Source organism: Carassius carassius, chromosome 1 (genome assembly GCF_963082965.1).
Source record: "Carassius carassius chromosome 1, fCarCar2.1, whole genome shotgun sequence".
Classification (NCBI taxonomy): Eukaryota; Metazoa; Chordata; class Actinopteri; order Cypriniformes; family Cyprinidae; genus Carassius; species Carassius carassius.
Genome location: NC_081755.1, coordinates 34,440,672 through 34,460,035, shown reverse-complemented (window position 1 = coordinate 34,460,035; position 19,364 = coordinate 34,440,672). Strand labels below are relative to the sequence as shown.

At 43.2% G+C, this 19,364-nt stretch overlaps 1 protein-coding gene across 1 annotated transcript in view; it reads right to left on the bottom strand.

Moving 5' to 3' along the window:
* The window catches only part of aldh3b1 (aldehyde dehydrogenase 3 family, member B1), a 139,343-nt gene that overhangs the window by 7,451 nt on the left and 112,528 nt on the right, over nucleotides 1-19,364 (bottom strand). The gene's annotated exons all lie outside the window — the stretch shown is intronic.

Sequence of the window (19,364 nt, the reverse complement as noted above, 5' to 3'; positions counted from 1 at the left end):
TATAGAGTGGCCAAACATTAATGAATTTGAACAGCTATACAGTATATAAAACTGTATATAAAATTAGACCATGTGAAATCATGTTGTTATAATTCCTAAATGTTTATTTAGAATGTAAATAGAATAACTTGATTTTTTACTGTACATATTGCCGGTATTGATATAATTGAACAAATTAGCCTGTTTGTATATTTTGAAACATCCATTTTGTCCTTTTCTATATGTATGACATCACCACCCTTCATTTGTCGTACATATACAGTATGTGATCAGTTCTTCTCCACTGGATCTCATATGAGTTATCCTCCCTGAATCTATGTGCAACAACCTGCTTTACCTTCTGTTTTACTGGCCTTTGCAAGTGTGTGTCACAATGTGAAACCTTACACCATCTCAAACTGTGACCGTAAATATTCACTCTACCTGATGTTCTGTTCTTATTTCTATTCTATTTTTCAATAGGAGTGAAAGGTCACAATTTGGAGTCCATTTCTTCTGTATCAGAGGTAAAGCCTGGAGAAACTCTTTGAGTCTTTCCTGTAGAGGATCAGGATTTACTTTCAGAAGCTACGACATGCACTGGGTCAGACAGCAACCTGGAAAAGCACTGGTGTGGATGGGCCGTGTTTGGAGTAGCGGACAAGGACAAGACTATGCCAAAAGTTTTGAGGGATGAATTGAAATGAGTAGAGACAGTTAAAAAACATGGTTGTGACGAGTGGGGCGGGGCCGAGGGACATGGGAGCGAGGCCGGTGGAGTGATTGGAGATGAGCTACACCTGGTCCTCTCTCGTCCTTCACTGTCGTCGCTCCAGTTTTATATCCTTCCATCTCCTCCGTGGGCCTCGAGACCGGTGGGTCGAACAGGTGTAGCTCATCTCCAATCACTCCACCGGCCTCGCTCCCATGTCCCTCGGCCCCGCCCCACTCGTCACAATGGTGTATCTCAAACTGTCTGACTGACAGAAGAGGACTCAGCTGTGTATTTCTGTGCAAGACAAGCAAAGTGACACAAACCTGTGTGCAAATGATACAAAAACACACTTGCAGTGTAAAACTGCAGTTCTCATCTGTGACAGAAGGTTGCAGTAGAATCCAACAAATAAAGTTCACTACACCGTGACACAGAGTATTTTCTTTTTCAACATTTAAGCAGACATTCTATCAGCATCATTATACATTTCTATGGTTATTCAAAAAAGAAAAAAACAAACAAACAAAAAAAAAACCTTCATAACCTAAATTTCATAAACATTCTAGTTTGTATTAGGCTTGGTCAATTAAATAAATAAAAACTAAATATTTACTGTAGATGTACATATTTCCTTCTGATTATATATTAAAAGTTGCAATCAGTGAAATTTATGTTAATAAGCAGTTCAAACACTGTATTCTGTGTAAGTGTAAAAGAAAATCTCAGTGATCTTTCATCATTTCCTCATTATGCATATTCAAAAGAGTCTATGACAGGCTGCAAGTATTAATATCCCGCTGAACCGAATGAAGCTGTAGAGTCAGAAACATTCACAAGATGAAGAATATACCCGCATTACTAATTTTGTTCAACCTAAACTGTGAGTTATTATATGTGTATGTGTGTGATTGTTAAATTTATTATATAAAAAATATACTTTCTCTTTACAGGCCTCCAATGTCAAAAAATGGAGTCCATTGAAAGCGCAACTGTGAAAAAGCCTGGAGAAACTCTGACTCTGTCCTGTAGAGGATCTGGGTTCAGCTTTGGCTGCTGTAGCATGCACTGGATCAGACAACAAGCTGGAAAACCACTTGTGTGGATGGGTCTGGGCTACAGTGATGGAAGTGGACATAAGGCAGAATCCTTTAAGGAGAGGGTTGAAATCACCAGAGATGATTCGAAAAGCATGATGTATCTGAAACTGTCTGGACTGACAGAAGAGGACTCAGCTGTGTATTTCTGTGCAAAACAAGCACAGTGATACTTACGTATTTGGCAAAGATACAAAAACTGGTCTAGACACACTTTTACTGTAAAACTGCAGTTCTCTTCTGTGTCAGTAGGTTGCAGTCGAACACAAGAAGTTGTCCACTACATAGTGACAAACAATCACAGAAACTACACAGTGACACATACAGTCAGAATACTTTGTATTAAACTTCTCAAAACTAAATGTGACACTCTGTTCACAATCAAGATTTCTCTTCACTTCACAAACACTAATTCAAACTGTACTAGTTTTGTTCCTTTAAATGCGTTAAAACTATATAAGCTTATATAAACTTTATATGTGTGTACATATAATATAATGTACACATAAGGTCCCTTTATTCAGGAAGTGCTAATGATCTGAAGTCTAGCGCTGGTTCAACACAAAAGTAAATTCATAGCATAGCATCAAAGAGCTGGGGAAGTTGTGGCCTAGTGGTTAGAGAATTTGACTCCTAACCCTAGGGTTGTGGGTTCAAGTCTTGGGCTGGCAATACCATTACTTAGGTGCCCTTGAGCAAGGCACTGAACCCCCAACTGCAACATAAATGGCTGCCCACTGTTCATGGTTTGTGTGCACTTTGGATGGGTTAAATACAGAGCACAAATTCTGAGTATGGGTCACCATACTTGGCTGTATGTCATGTCACACTTCACTTTTTTTTTTTTACTATATTATAATCTTTGTGTGAAAAGGTAAATGTAAGTATACTTGTTGTGAACAAACATTCAATGATAAGAGACCTATGTACAGTTGAATGCAATGTTTAATAATAACCAGCACACAATAACAAGAAAATAATACATTTTATTCAAAACTAATTAAGACAAAATTGGCACCCAGAGCACAGCGGCTGAATTTCTTTGCTCCTTTGACGTCTCTCCTATACTTCCTATTCATTGCCTGTGAATCTAAAAACACAAAAGAATATTTTAGCTGTGGCCTAATGGTTAGAGAGTTGGAATTGTAACCTGAAGGTCACAGGTTCAAGTCTCTGTGTTGGCAGGAGTTGTGGGGGGAGTGAATGAACAGCACTTTCTTCCACCCTCAATACTCATGTCTGAAGTGTCAGGTTAAATTTCATTACCTTTAAGGAGTATATCAATGCAGCTGTACCCAGAAACAGCCAGTTGCAGAAAGTGAACACAGTCTTTCACTTTTGCTTGGACTTTGCGAGGACCTTGGAGGTTTTGCAGCATTTGGCTGTTGTACTGGATTTGACAGTTTTGCTGCATAAGCATATTATAGTGGTAATAGCAGAAAACTAAAGGCAGAAGTCAAATTTGCTCTCAAACAACATGAAGGCTTTGTCTGTGCAGTGCAATTTTCTTCATTAAATATGCTGCAGTTGTTTGCAGGGGTAAATATAAATTTATGAATCAAAAGATCAAATCAGAGTATATTCTTTTCCTTGTGAAGAGAGAAGATTTCCATGATGAAAATCTTTCATGACTCCTCCTAATTTATATATTTATAGATGTGCACATGCATAGGCTAATTATGCTGCATGCACAGTCAAGAGCAAACATTAAACATCATGGATTCTGTTGCTGCTGTTTTCTGCAACACCAAGTATGTTATCAGAAAAAAGTTTGTTCTTTGGTGAACAAAAAATGGCTCTTTTATATGGTAATACTGTGAAAACCCCATTTTGAACACAGATATGCAACATTTATTTTTTAAGATCGAGCAATTTAATATGTTCTTAGCCTACTGAATTTTGTTTATTAATTATGGTTTTGAGGCAAAACAAAAACTAATCAATGTGAATATGATTATATAGTTTTTTTGTTTTTATATTTAACCAGTGGGCATGAACCATTTGATCTGATTACTAGAGGGAGGGTCGAACTGCTTCTTCAATCTCTGTCCTAAAAACTACAACATCTCTGCAGTTTTAATCTTTCTTAGTCTAGGTTTTTCGGAACATACATTTTTAACATTCAATTTTCTTGCAGATTTAAATGGCACTTGTTAATTATCACTGATCTGAATGCCCTTTTGAATTTTTTTTTCCAACAGGTATTAAAGAACATAACTCTGTATGATTATGTAAATCTCCTGTTGCATATTTAAGCAACAGGCATGAGTCAGTTTACACATTCATCTGATCACTAGAGGGAGTGAAGAATCACTTCAGTTCAGTCAAACTGTGCTGAGAAACAAACCATGATCTCTTCATCTTTAATGCTGCTTCTGGCAGTCATATCCTGTAAGTTTAGTCTGTTTTCTGTGTGATATATCATTTTGTTGATCAAAAGATTGTGATCTCTTACTAACAGGTATGATTTGATTTGATATAGGTATTGATTCATATGAGCTCACTCAGCCTGAGTCTCTGACTGTCCGTCCTGATGCCACTCTCACTATCAACTGTAAAGTCTCATATTCAGTTACAAGCTCTGCTACAGGCTGGATTCGTCAGCCTGCAGGAAAAGCTCTGGAGTGGATTGGAGTCATCTGGAGTGATGGAAGCACAGACTACAAGGATTCTCTGAAAAGCAAGTTCAGTATCACCAGAGACACTTCCAGTAACACAATAACACTGCAAGGACAGAATATGCCAGCTGAAGACACAGCTGTGTATTATTGTGCCAAAGAAACACAGTGACAGACTCCAACAGACTCCCTGTACAAAAACACCATCATCATACAAATAAGAGTATTTAGATTATAGATAGATATAGAAAATCCAGAAAATACTTTTATTAATTTGTGTCTGTTTACAGATAATTCTGTATTAGGCATATAACAGTAAATTAAAATATGCATATTCAGAATTTTAAGCATTTTTTTTTCCATCACTCACACTGGTGATGGTTTGTCATATTGTTCTTTAATAGTTTGACCCTTTAGTCATAATTGAACTTTGTGACCCTCCCAATGCAAATCAAAACAACTCTGAACGTCTGTTTAGTATTTATGTGCTGCTGATTGGATCTGAAGTGTTACATCACCACTGTCAAGATGAAGAATACACTCTGCTTACTGCTGCTCTCATTCAGCCTACAACGTGAGTTTTCACATGTCTATTATCAGATCTACGGGTATACAGATTCCAACTCAAATCAGTATTTTCAATCTTCTTTTTAGGCATAAAATGTCAAAGTATGGAGTCCATTGAAGGCACAACTGTGAAAAAGCCTGGAGAAACTCTGACTCTGTCCTGTAGAGGATCTGGGTTCAGCTTTGGCTGCTGTAGCATGCACTGGATCAGACAACAAGCTGGAAAACCACTTGTGTGGATGGGACGTGTCTATAGTGGCGGCAGTGGCTATGACTACTCTGAATCCTTCAAAGGTCGAACTGAAATCACCAGAGATAATTCAAAGAGTATGGTGTATCTGAAACTATCAGGCCTGACAGCAGAAGACTCAGCCGTGTATTACAAAGGTCTTGTACAGCTGAACAAAAACCACACTGACTGTTTTCTCTGTTGTCACTACAGTTCAACAGATGGAAGCAGAGAATAACAAATCTGTAAAACATAGCCTGATGAAAATATGCTGTTAAATATGCAGTGAAGTTCACTATAAAAGCTCAGACATGACAGCACAAAGGCATATCTGACTCCTTTAACACAACATGTCTTTTTTTTATGTGTAGATATGTGGTAGTGGTTAAATATTTTACAGCGACAAACTAAAAATTTGACTTTAAGTTGGCACAGACTCTAACAGCAGCAAAATAACTCATAAGACAAAATAATGATATAATAATTAAAGAATATGATATGATATATATATATATATATATATAATATATATATTATTATATATTATATATCTTACTTATGAATCATATCCAATTTCATCATTTTTTTTTTCAAACCTTCTAAACAGAAACATGCTTACTGAACTACTGCTATTGTCGCCATCAAAAGTATTTTATGAATACAATTTTTCAGTTATTTAAAGTCCTCAAAAAGAATTTGAATTGTTGGAGAAGAAAATTATGTAAAATCTCTAATGAGAGCAATAAACTATATGAAGCCTAACGTAAATATTTTTGTAGCATGTATATTTGATCAGTAGCTCTGTATGATTATGTAAATCTCCTGTTGCATATTTAAACAGCAGGCATGAGTCAGTTTACACATTCATCTGATCACTAGAGGGAGTGAAGAATCACTTCAGTTCAGTCAAACTGTGCTGAGAAACAAACCATGATCTCTTCATCTTTAGTGCTGCTTCTGGCAGTCATATCCTGTAAGTTTATTCTATTTTCTGTGTGACACATAATTTTGTTGATCAAAAGATTGTGATCTCTTATTAAAATGTATGATTTGATTTGATACAGGTATTGATTCATATGAACTCACTCAGCCTGAATCTCTGACTGTCCGTCCTGATGCCACTCTCACTATCAACTGTAAAGTCTCATATTCAGTTACAAGCTCTGCTACAGGCTGGATTCGTCAGCCTGCAGGAAAAGCTCTGGAGTGGATTGGAATCATCTGGAGTGGTGGAAGCACAGACTACAAGGATTCCCTGAAAAGCAAGTTCAGTATCACCAGAGACACTTCCAGTAACACAATAACACTGCAAGGAAAGAATATGCGAGCTGAAGACACAGCTGTGTATTATTGTGCCAGAGACACACAGTGACAGACGCTAATAGACTCCCTGTACAAAAACCGTCATCATACTGACATTACAGTATTTATCATGTTTTTTCCTTTATCTGATACTCCCTGATGTTCATCAAAACAACAATTACCTAATAAAATAAGCAATATTTTAAAATAAGCACTATAATCAGAAACTATGTTTCAACAGAAAGTCAGTAAAATTCATTATTGAGAGAAATGTTGTAGTTAATAGTTAACAAGTGTCACCTATTCTAAAGTGTTACCGTTTTGCGGTAACATTTTAGGTAACACCTATTAGTTGCTTATTAGCATGCATATTACTAGAATATTAGCCATGTATTAGTGCGAATTAAGAACATATTAATGCCTTATTCTACTTGACCTTATTCTACATCCCTTATCTTACCCAATACCTAAACCTACCAACTACCTTACTATCTATTAATAAGCAGCAAATTAAGAATTTATTGAGAGAAATGTCATAGTTAATAGTTAACGAGTGTCACCTATTCTAAAGTGTTACCAGTTTTGCTGTTGTCTCAGAAGAGGTATAGTAGTTTTAGCACTGTTTGATCAGCATTGAGGGTTTGATCGTCAGATCTGTGTCAGTCAATGAACTGAAGTGTTTATTCTGTCTGTGTGATGTGAGTCAGGAGGTCTATAAGAGATGTGAGCTGCCTGCTTAAACACTGATTGATGGCAGTAATCCATCAAGTGAATTTATACTGTCGTAAACAATTTTCTGCAATTTCATATTTTGTAATATTGATATTTTAATTTCATATTAAAACAAAAAGACAACATAGAATGAAAAGTAATGCAACACAACAATGACATTTATCTCTAATAATAGCAAAATAATGGTTTGTTTATATAGATCAAACATTAACCACAAAAAAATCTCAATCTGGTCAGCATGTTATATAATCAGTTGTGATTTGAATATGCAAATCAGCTTACTTCTTTAAATGTGACAGTTCATCTTTGTGATCTGAACAGACATCTGAACTCTGGAAACAAAGGCTATCTTTCTGGTTTAAACTTAACATACACCATGTTTAAAAAGTTTATTTTATTTGTACTTCTGAATGTTTTACCACGTAAGTCACCACAAACAACAATAGTGCAAAATTTTTAAAATATACTTCTTTACATGTAATATTTTTTCTTTTTCCACAGGTTTTGAATGTCAGACATTCACTCAGTCTGAAGCAGTGGTTAAAAAACCAGGAGAGTCTCTGTTACGCTTGGGAACCCAGGGAAACACAGGAGATGAGGGATCCAAACGCAGTGTGGGTTTTAATGGATAATCCAAATCAGAAACCAACAAGCAAGGGTCAAAACCATAAATCCATCCAAACAACAAACAAACAGGGAAGGAACAGGAATGGGAATCAGAAACTCGGAAGGCGAGGAAACTGGCTGACGGAACGAAAGGGCTCCATGAAGACAAACAGAAAAGACCGGTTAATATAGGCAGGGTAATGACTATTAAGTGAAGACACCTGAGTGCAATTAACAGGAGTGCATTTACTGTGATAAGGGACAAGGCTTAGTGGGTATTGTAGTGCCTACGGTGAGGTGCCTATGGGGAAGTGAGACCACTAGTGGAGACTCAGGGAAACAGAGACCAGACAGCGTGACATTACCCCCTCCTCCACAGAGCAGCTACCAGATGCTCCACCCGAACCCAAGAAGAGACCAAGGAACACCGAGACCAGGAGGGAGGTGGAGTGGCGGAGGACCAGGGGGAGGGACGGAGGGCCAGGTAAAATGGGGAAACAGAGACAAGAAGTGCAAAAAACAAGGAGCCCAGGAGGGAGGTGGATCGGCGGAGGATCAGGGGGAGGGACGGAGGACCACGTCCATAGAGGGAAACAGAGAGAAGAGGAGCAAAAACAAAAAACAAAAACAAAACAACAACAAAACACAAGTCCAGGAAGGACATAACTTTCAGTGTCCCAGGGCCGAACCGACAGGGCAGTAATCCAGAGAGGAGCAAGGTGGAATTGGAGCCATGCGGTCGAGACAGAAGCCCCCCAGGACGGCGCAGAAGACCACCACATCCATGCAGTCGAGACAGAAGCCCACCAGGGCAGCGCAGAAGACCACCACATCCATGCGGTCGAGACAGAAGCCCACCAGGGCAGCGCAGAAGACCACCACATCCATGCAGTCGAGACAGAAGCCCACCAGGGCAGCGCCGAAGACCACCACATCCGTGCGGTCGAGACAGAAGCCCACCAGGGCAGCGCAGAAGACCACCACATCCGTGCGGTCGAGACAGAAGCCCACCAGGGCGGCGCAGAAGACCACCACATCCGTGCGGTCGAGACAGAAGCCCACCAGGGCAGCGCAGAAGACCACCACATCCATGCAGTCGAGACAGAAGCCCACCAGGGCGGCGCAGAAGACGACCACATCCGTGCGGTCGAGACAGAAGCCCACCAGGGCGGCGCAGAAGACCACCACATCCATGCGGTCGAGACAGAAGCCCACCAGGACAGCGCAGAAGACCACCACATCCATGCAGTCGAGACAGAAGCCCACCAGGGAGGCGCAGAAGACCACCACATCCGTGCGGTCGAGACAGAAGCCCACCCGGGCGCAAGGAAGACCACCACATCCTTGTGGTTGAGACAGAAGCCCACCAGGGCGACGCAGAAGACCACCACATCCGTGCGGTCGAGACGGAAGCCCACCAGGGCGGCGCAGAAGACCACCACATCCGTGCGGTCGAGACAGAAGCCCACCAGGGCAGCGCAGAAGACCACCACATACGTGCGGTCGAGACAGAAGCCTACCAGGGCGGCACAGAAGACCACCACATCCGTGCGGTCGAGACAGAAGCCCACCAGGGCAGCGCAGAAGACCACCACATCCATGCAGTCGAGACAGAAGCCCACCAGGGAGGCGCAGAAGACCACCACATCCGTGCGGTCGAGACAGAAGCCCACCCGGGCGCAAGGAAGACCACCACATCCGTGTGGTTGAGACAGAAGCCCACCAGGGCGACGCAGAAGACCACCACATCCGTGCGGTCGAGACAGAAGCCCCCCAGGACGGCGCAGAAGACCACCGCATCCGTGCGGTTGAGACAGAAGCCCACCAGGGCAGCGCAGAAGACCACCACATCCATGCAGTCGAGACAGAAGCCCACCAGGGCGGCGCAGAAGACCACCACATCCGTGCGGTCGAGACAGAAGCCCACCAGGGCGGCGCAGAAGACCACCACATCCATGCGGTCGAGACAGAAGACCACCACATCCATGCGGTCGAGACAGAAGCCCACCAGGGCGGCGCAGAAGACCACCACATCCGTGTGGTTGAGACAGAAGCCCACCAGGGAGGCGCAGAAGACCACCAAATCCGTGCGGTCGAGACAGACGCCCACCCGGGCGACGCAGAAGACCACCACATCCGTGCGGTTGAGACAGAAGCCCACCAGGGCGACGCAGAAGACCACCACATCCATGCGGTCGAGACAGAAGCCCACCAAGGCGGCGCAGAAGACCACCACATCCATGCGGTCGAGACAGAAGCCCACCAGGGCGGCGCAGAAGACCACCACAGTGGGATCGATGACACAGGAGAGCAATTCTGGTTAGGCAAGTCTGAAACAGAGAACATGAACAAGTTAAGGGTGGCCTCCTTGGCCAGGACAGGATCAGTCGAGCACTCAGAGAGTTCAGCTGAGACGTGACGAGGCTCTGGAAGTTCCGCAGAAATGAGGAGAGGCTCTGGTAGTTCAGCCGAGACGAGGAGAGGCTCTAGTAGTTCAGCAGAGACGTGGAGAGACTCTGGTAATTCCGTGGTGTTTAGACTGGATTCAGGAAGATCAATGGTGACTTGACTCTGCTCATGAAGATCATTGGTGACTTGCATTTGTTCATGAAGATCAATGGTGACTTGCCTTTGCCCATGAAGATCATTGGTGACATGACTCTGCTCATGAAGATCAATGGTGACTTTCCTTTGCCCATGAAGAACACTGGTGGCTGGACTTTGACCATGAAGATCATTGGTGACTTGCCCTTGCCCATGAAGATCAATGGTGACTTGCCTTTGCCCATGAAGAACACCGGTGACTTGACTTTGCCCATGAAGAACACCGGTGACTTGACTTTGCCCATGAAGATCACCGTTGACTTGACTTGACTCTGGAGTGTTAACGGTGACTTGACTTGACTCTGTAGTGTCAACAGTGACTAGCCCTGACTCTGGAAGGTCAACGGTGACTAGCCCTGACTCTGGAAGGTCAACGGTGACTTGACCTGACTCTGGAGGGTCAACGGGAACCTGACTCGACTCTGGAGGGTCAACGAGAACCTCACTTGACTCTGGAGGGTCAACGAGAACCTGACTCGACTCTGGAGGGTCCACTGTGGCTGTCATCTTGTGCAGAGGCGCTGGACAAGCGGCCATCTTGTACCATGACTCTGGACCAGCGGCCATCTTGGGCAGTGGCGCTGGACCGGCGGCCATCTTGGGCAGTGGCGCTGGTCCGGTGGCCACCTTGGGCTGTGGCGCTGGGCCAGTGGCCACCTTGTGCTGTGGTGCTAGCTGGCGGCCACCTTGTGCTGTGGTGCTGGCTGGCGGCCACCTTGTGCTGTGGTGCTGGCTGGCGGCCACCTTGTGCTGTGGTGCTGGCTGGCGGCCACCTTGTGCTGTGGTGCTGGCTGGCGGCCACCTTGTGCTGTGGCGCTGGGCTGGTGGCCACCTTGTGCTGTGGCGCTGGGCTGGCTGCCACCTTGTGCTGTGGTGCTGGGCTGGCGGCCATCTTGCACCGTGGCTATGAGCTATGTTTGATTTATGCATGCAAACTGTGACATGCTGTGATCCATTCTCAGTCTCAGTTCTCATGGCCTAAACAGGTTACTGAATCACATTCAAGATGACAATATGCATCACATAATTACTAACTAAATAGTATCACGTGAGCAGGAAGACTGTTGTTATCAGTACAGCTGAGATTCGGCTGTAGGTATGAAGATGCATGTTTTTACAGCCGTGATTATATTCACAACAAAACAGTTTTATACAACAGTTTGATTAATATTAAGTTAATATTGATTAATTTGCCTTTTAGACATAGTGTTGCCAGTTAATCGCGCTGTCAACTAAAACAATTCCAAAAGAAGTCAAGGCAAAATTAACCGTCGCTTCTTTGTGAAACAATTACTTCCTGAATCCTGAATAATTCAGGAGGGTTTTTGAATGAATCAGTTTGATAAATGACTCAAAGATTCACTCAAAAAGTCACTTGTCACTACTTACTGTCATAACAATTTACCCTGCAGACAGAGTCACTGCAGAATCCACACCAATTAATGCACAGACTCATTCTGGAACGAGAAAACACACGAAAAACAGACAAATCTAATACAAAGAACAGAACATTACTGTATAATTTGAGTGATCAAACATATAATGATCATATTTATTTCTCCTTTGAAAACATAAAATCACTCTTACAGTGAATCAACAAACGGCTTTAAGCAGTGTGCATGGTTCCTAATCATAAATGTTACAGTAATTACTTGAAGTAAATACTTATTTAAAATAAAGTTAATCGTATAATGCCACATAAACTCAGAATTCTTTTTGTTTGAGCATATGGTCACCAGCTTTGATGTTAGTTGTATATTTTCACTGACAGTTACATTGTCAAATTAAATTTACAGACTTGACAAAACCATTCAGATTTAAAATACTGAAATATGCTGAACTGCATGCAAAATCTCATCCGTCTCAAACCATGATCTCTTCATCTCTCTGGTTGTTGCTGCTGCTGGCAGCTGTTTCTCTTAAGTCTTCATAGCTTCTTTAGAGATGCTTCATGTGGCCTTCAGGTGCCTTACTGTGCCCAGAAATGGACAAATGCCTTATTAAACTATCAGGACAAAATGTAGGCATGTAGACCAATGAGATATCCATGCATATTATCCTAGCTAAAGGACATAGACAGGTGCTGGTGTACAAAAATACATAACTGTATTTCTTGTAACACATGCTTATAAATGTTAAGATTTCACAACACCACGGTAAAAAAAAACGGTATAATGAAAAAATAAATAAATTCTGAAAGTAATTTTCAAATGCAAAAAAAACAAAAAACAAAAAAACAAAAAACGTGATAAACACAAACACTAAACTTTTAATAAAATAATCTGATAGGCTATATGTGTATAATTTAATAACATATAGCCTAGTTTGATATATGAATTGGATGTTCGTCAACGATTGCATTCAGTCGGAGAATACCATTTTTACAGCTCCGTAAAATAACCTACTGGAAGCTCTGTAGGTTTGCTGCATAGACCTACAGCTAAAATATTAAAATTACAAACACACAATAACATTTTCAGTTACTTCCAGAAAAAAATTAAATTAAAATACTGTAGGCCTAAACAGAACATGCGAGCTGCATCAATCACGCATACATACAATTAGTGTCATTAAAATGTATTAGCTTTAAACTTGTTATTAACATATTAATTTTGACAGCCCTACTTGAAATAAAATACATTTTAACCAAAGTAAAATAAAATATAAAAAAAGTTAAACATTTTTACAGCTAGTCCACATTTCTGAATTTAATGCCTTATATGTTTTAATATAAGCAATAAATCATATATTTTTGTTACTGTAATGATGAGCCAGAGACGTTCGGATCCAAATGCAGCGCTTTATTAAAGAATGGTCAAACAGGCAGAAATCAGGAATGGCGTCAGGTGTGTCAGGGATAACCAGAGTCGAAAACAGAAACAAGCAGAGATCGGGGCAGGCAGCAGAGAATCATAGTCGGAGTAATCAGTCCGAAGATCAAACACGGGAATGACAAAACACGGGAATGACAAAACACAGGGAGAAACGCTCGGAAATGTTAGACAGGCTAGACAAGACTTCGCCGTGAGTGAGAGTGAATGTGCTGCTTTTATGTGTGTGTGTAAATGAGGTGCAGGTGTGGCAAGGAAATTGGCTGATGAATGAGGTGCAGGTGTGGCAGGGTGATTGTGATGCAGTGACTCATGGGTAATGTAGTTCGGATGTGGTGCAACAGTATGAGAGGTGCTAGTGTCCAAGTGACATCTGGTGGTTGATGGGTGGAATGGTCCTGAGTGGAGTGCCCTCTAATGAAGTTCATGGGCACTCCATCTAATAATCGTGACATAGCCCACCCCCAAAGGAGCGGCTTCCAGACGCTCAAAACAATCTAGGAGGGCGGTGGAGCGGAGGCGGAACAGGGGGAGGGATGGAGGGCCAGGTCCATGAGGAAGTGCAGTGGACTGGGGCAGAGCAGGTGGAACTGGAGCCCTTCCTGGGCCTAACTCAGGAAAACAGGAGCCCCTCCTGGGCCTGGCATAGGAAACAGGGGCCCGCCATGGGCTTAACTCGGGAACGGGAGCCCGCCATGGGCCTAACTCTGGAACAAGGGTCCACCAAGGCAGAGCAGGTGGCGTGGCAGCCCACCAGAGTGGAGCAGGTGGAGCTGGAGCCCACCAGGGAGGAGTAGAGGACCACCACAGCTGAGAAGATGGGACAGAAGCCCACCAGGGCGGAGCAGAGGACCACCACAGCTGAGAAGACAGGACAGAAGCCAACCAGGGCGGTGCAGAGGACCACCACAGCAGAGCAGACGGGACAGAAGCCCACCAGGGCAGTGCAGAGGACCACCACAGCCGAGCAGATGGGACAGAAGCCCACCAGGGCGGAGCAGAGGACCACCACAGCCGAGCAGACAGGACAGAAGCCCACCAGGGCGGAGCAGAGGACCACCACAGCCGAGCAGACGGGACAGAAGCCCACCAGGGCGGAGCAGAGGACCACCACAGCCGAGCAGACGGGACAGAAGCCCACCAGGGTGAAGCAGAGGACCACCACAGTGGATTCGATGGCACCAGACCGCAAGTCTGCTCAGGTGGGACTGAAACAGAGAACATTGACAGGTTAATAGCGGCCTCCGTGGCCGTGATGAGATGGTAGCTGGCCTCCTTGGCCATTACAGGGCAGGCGGTTAGTTCATGGAGGACCTCCGTGGCCATGACAGGACAGACAGAGAGTTGGTGGATGGTCTCCGTAGCCCAGACCGGAATGAATGAGAGCTCATTGACGGCCTCCCTGACCGTGACAAGATAGGACGAGAGCTCTGAGATGTGACGAGGCTCTGGGAGTTCGGCTGAGATGTGACGAGGCTCTGGTAGATCTTTGGTGATTTGATTGGGTTCATGAAGATCATTGATGACTTGACTTTTCTCATGAAGATCATTAATGACTTTGCTCATGAAGATCGTTGGTGACTTGACTTTGCTCATGAAGATCGTTGGTGACTTGACTTTGCTCATGAAGATCGTTGGTGACTTGACTTTGCTCATGAAAATCGTTGGTGACTTGACTTGGTTCCTGAGGATCAACTGTGACTTGACTTAGTTCATGGAGGTTAATGGTGACTTGACTTTGCTCATGAAGATCATTGATGACTTGACTTTGCTCATGAAGATCATTGATGACTTGACTTTGCTCATGAAGATCATTGATGACTTGACTTTGCTCATGAAGATCATTGATGACTTGACTTAGTTCACGGAGGTTAATGGTGACTTGACTTTGCTCATGAAGATCGTTGATGACTGGATTTTGCTCATGAAGATCGTTGGTGACTTGACTTAGTACACGGAGGTTAATGGTGACTTGATTTTGCTCATGAAGATCATTGGTGACTTGACTTTGCTCATGAAGATCGTTGGTGACTTGACTTTGCTCATGAAGATCGTTGGTGACTTGACTTTGCTCATGAAGATCGTTGGTGACTTGACTTTGCTCATGAAGATCGTTGGTGACTTGACTTAGTTCACGGAGGTTAATGGTGACTTGACTTAGTTCACGGAGGTTAATGGTGACTTGACTTAGTTCACGGAGGTTAATGGTGACTTGACTTTGCTCATGAACGTTAATGTTGACTTGACTTTGCTCATGAACGTTAATGTTGACTTGACTTTGCTCATGAAGGTTAATGGTGACTTGACTTTGCTCATGAAAATCGTTGGTGACTTGACTTGGTTCCTGAGGATCAACTGTGACTTGACTTGGTTCCTGAGGATCAACTGTGACTTGACTTAGTTCATGGAGGTTAATGGTGACTTGACTTTGCTCATGAACGTTAATGTTGACTTGACTTTGCTCATGAAGGTTAATGGTGACTTGACTTTGCTCATGAAAATCGTTGGTGACTTGACTTTGCTCATGAAGATCAATGGTGACTTGACTTTGCTCATGAAGATCATTGATGACTTGACTCTGTCTATGAAGAACACCAGTGACTAGCCTTGGCTCTGGAAAGTCCATGGTGACTAGCCCTGGCTCTGGAAAGTCCATGGTGACTGGCCCTGACTCTGGAGAGTCCATGGTGACTGGCCCTGACTCTGGAGAGTCCATGGTGACTGGCCCTGACTCTGGAGAGTCCATGGTGACTAGCCCTGACTCTGGAGAGTCCATGGTGACTAGCCCTGACTCTGGAGAGTCCATGGTGACTAGCCCTGACTCTGGAGAGTCCATGGTGACTAGCCCTGACTCTGGAGAGTCCATGGTGACTAGCCCTGACTCTGGAGAGTCCATGGTGACTAGCCCTGACTCTGGAGAGTCCATGGTGACTAGCCCTGACTCTGGAGAGTCCATGGTGACTAGCCCTGACTCTGGAGAGTCCATGGTGACTAGCCCTGACTCTGGAGAGTCCATGGTGACTAGCCCTGACTCTGAAGAGTCCATGGTGACTAGCCCTGACTCTGGAGAGTCCATGGTGACTAGCCCTGACTCTGGAGAGTCCATGGTGACTAGCCCTGACTCTGGAGAGTTCACTGGAACCTGACTCGACTCTGGAGAGTTCACTGGAACCTGACTCGACTCTGGAGAGTTCACTGGAACCTGACTCGACTCTGGAGAGTTCACTGGAACCTGACTCGACTCTGGAGAGTTCACTGGAACCTGACTCGACTCTGGAGAGTTCACTGGAACCTGACTCGGCTCATGAAATTTCACTGTTGTTTTACTTGACTTTTGGGTGTTAGTAGTGACTTGACCTGACTCTGGAAAGTCGACGGGGCTGGCGGCCATCTTGTGCAGTGTCGCTGGGCTGGTGGCCATCTTGTGCAGTGGCGCTGGGCTGGCGGCCATGACGTGAGTGAGTCCAGGGTCGTGTGCCTCTGCGACACCCACAGTGAATGTTGAGCCAACAATCAGCAGTGCATAGTCCATAAACGGACTAAGAGATGAGCGGGGACGCTCACTGATTACTCGTGACCTTAGAGGTTCATTTAGCCCATCACAAAAAAAGTCAATCAGCACAAAATCCGGCAGATCAGAGAAAAAGGTGAGGCCTAAGTACTCTTGTATATAGTCCTCGAGTGATCCAGTGCCCTGCTTGAGGGCTAATAGGCTTGCCATCTCCATACCTGACCAGTGTCCACACAAAAAGCTGCTGGATCCTGAGTGGCGAAGTCTTCTGTAATGATGAGCCAGAGACGTTCGGATCCAAATGCAGCGCTTTATTAAAGAATGGTCAAACAGGCAGAAATCAGGAATGGAGTCAGGTGTGTCAGGGATAACCAGAGTCGAAAACAGAAACAAGCAGAGATCGGGCAGGCAGCAGAGAATCAGAGTCGGAGTAATCAGTCCGAAGATCAAACACGGGAATGACAAAACACGGGAATGACAAAACACGGGAATGACAAAACACGGGAATGACAAAACACGGGAATGACAAAACACGGGAATGACAAAACACGGGAATGACAAAACACATGGAGAAACGCTCGGAAATGTTAGACAGGCTAGACAAGACTTCGCCGTGAGTGAGAGTGAATGTGCTGCTTTTATGTGTGTGTGTAAATGAGGTGCAGGTGTGGCAAGGAAATTGGCTGATGAATGAGGTGCAGGTGTGGCAGGGTGATTGTGATGCAGTGACTCATGGGTAATGTACTTCGGGTGTGGTGCAACAGTATGAGAGGTGCTAGTGTCCAAGTGACATCTGGTGGTTGATGGGTGGAATGGTCCTGAGTGGAGTGCCCTCTAATGAAGTTCATGGGCACTCCATCTAATAATCGTGACAGTTACGTCTAGGTGTTTAGCTTGTGTTAACATTTTTTTTATTACTTACAGTCACAATGTCTGCAAACTGTTTACATTTCTGCTCGTTGACTCTATCCCTGTAAATAAAGACCTTATTAAATTCAAAACTAAAAGCTTTTAAAATCATGTCCAGGACAGTGTGATGCATGTGAAGTTCATTAGCTCTGTATGATTATGTAAATCTCCTGTTGCATATTTAAGCAGCAGGCATGAGTCAGTTTACACATTCATCTGATCACTAGAGGGAGTGAAGAATCACTTCAGTTCAGTCAAACTGTGCTGAGAAACAAACCATGATCTCTTCATCTTTAATGCTGCTTCTGGCAGTCATATCCTGTAAGTTTAGTCTATTTTCTGTGTGATAAATCATTTTGTTGATCAAAAGATCATGATCTCTTATTAACAGGTATGATTTGATTTGATACATGGATTGATTCATATGAACTCACTCAGCCTGAATCTCTGACTGTCCGTCCTGATGCCACTCTCACTATCAACTGTAAAGTCTCATATTCAGTTACAAGCTCTGCTACAGCCTGGATTCGTCAGCCTGCAGGAAAAGCTCTGGAGTGGATTGGAATCATCTGGAGTGATGGAAGCACAGACTACAAGAATTCCCTGAAAAGCAAGTTCAGTTTCATTAGAGACACTTCCAGTAACACAATAACACTGCAAGGAAAGAATATGCGAGCTGAAGACACAGCTGTGTATTATTGTGCCAGACGTACACTACACAGTGACAGATGCCCAGGGCCGGCCCACGGCATAGGCGGTATAGGCAAATGCTAAGGGCGCCACTCATCCATAGGGGAATGAGTGAACGAGTGAATTTTTTTTTTTTTTTTACATATTTTTTTTTTATAATAGGCTACTATTTAAAAACCATTAATTCGAAATACTACCAAATAAAGCAAAAAAAAAAAAAAAAAAAAAAAAAAAAAAGGCCGGCTCTTTCAATTCTCCCCCGCCCATCGAGTGCTTGAAGTGCGTCAGAAACAGAGCGCCCGCACGATCAGTTGTTGGTAATTTGTTGTGTAGCGTGCCCGACGCCGCATCCAATGTAGACAGCACTGCTTTTGTTAACACACAGCTCGTAGAAACGGGCCTGGCAGCTCGCGCCAATTCTAGACACGGTGAAAGTTTCCTGATTGTGACGGAAGGCCGAATTTACATGACACATTATAAATGAGCATAGTCTGCGATAGATACAGTGCCAAAAAGAAGAGAAGAGGATAAAGACAGAGGTAAAGAGATGTAGTGAATGAACAATTTATTGCATAGGAGTAAGATACTATAATTTTATGGCAGTTATTTTTACCTTAAACTTAATGTTAGCAGTTGTTCTGAGTCCCCAGACTGTGATTTTGTACACTCATGTCAGTTTTAAGACGCATTTTATATTATCATTTTTTTATTAATGTTTTACTCTACAGTTGTGCAGTTTTGGGGGGATACAGTACAGGCCAAAAGTTTGGAAACATTACTATTTTTAATGTTTTTGAAATTAGTTCTGCTCATCAAGCCTGCATTTATTTGATCAAAAATACAGAAAAAAATGTAATATTGTGATATATTATTATAATTTAAAATAATTTGTTTTCAATTTATTATACTTTAAATTATCATTTATTTCTGTGATGCAAAGCTGAATTTTCAGCATTATTACTCCATTCTTCAGTGTC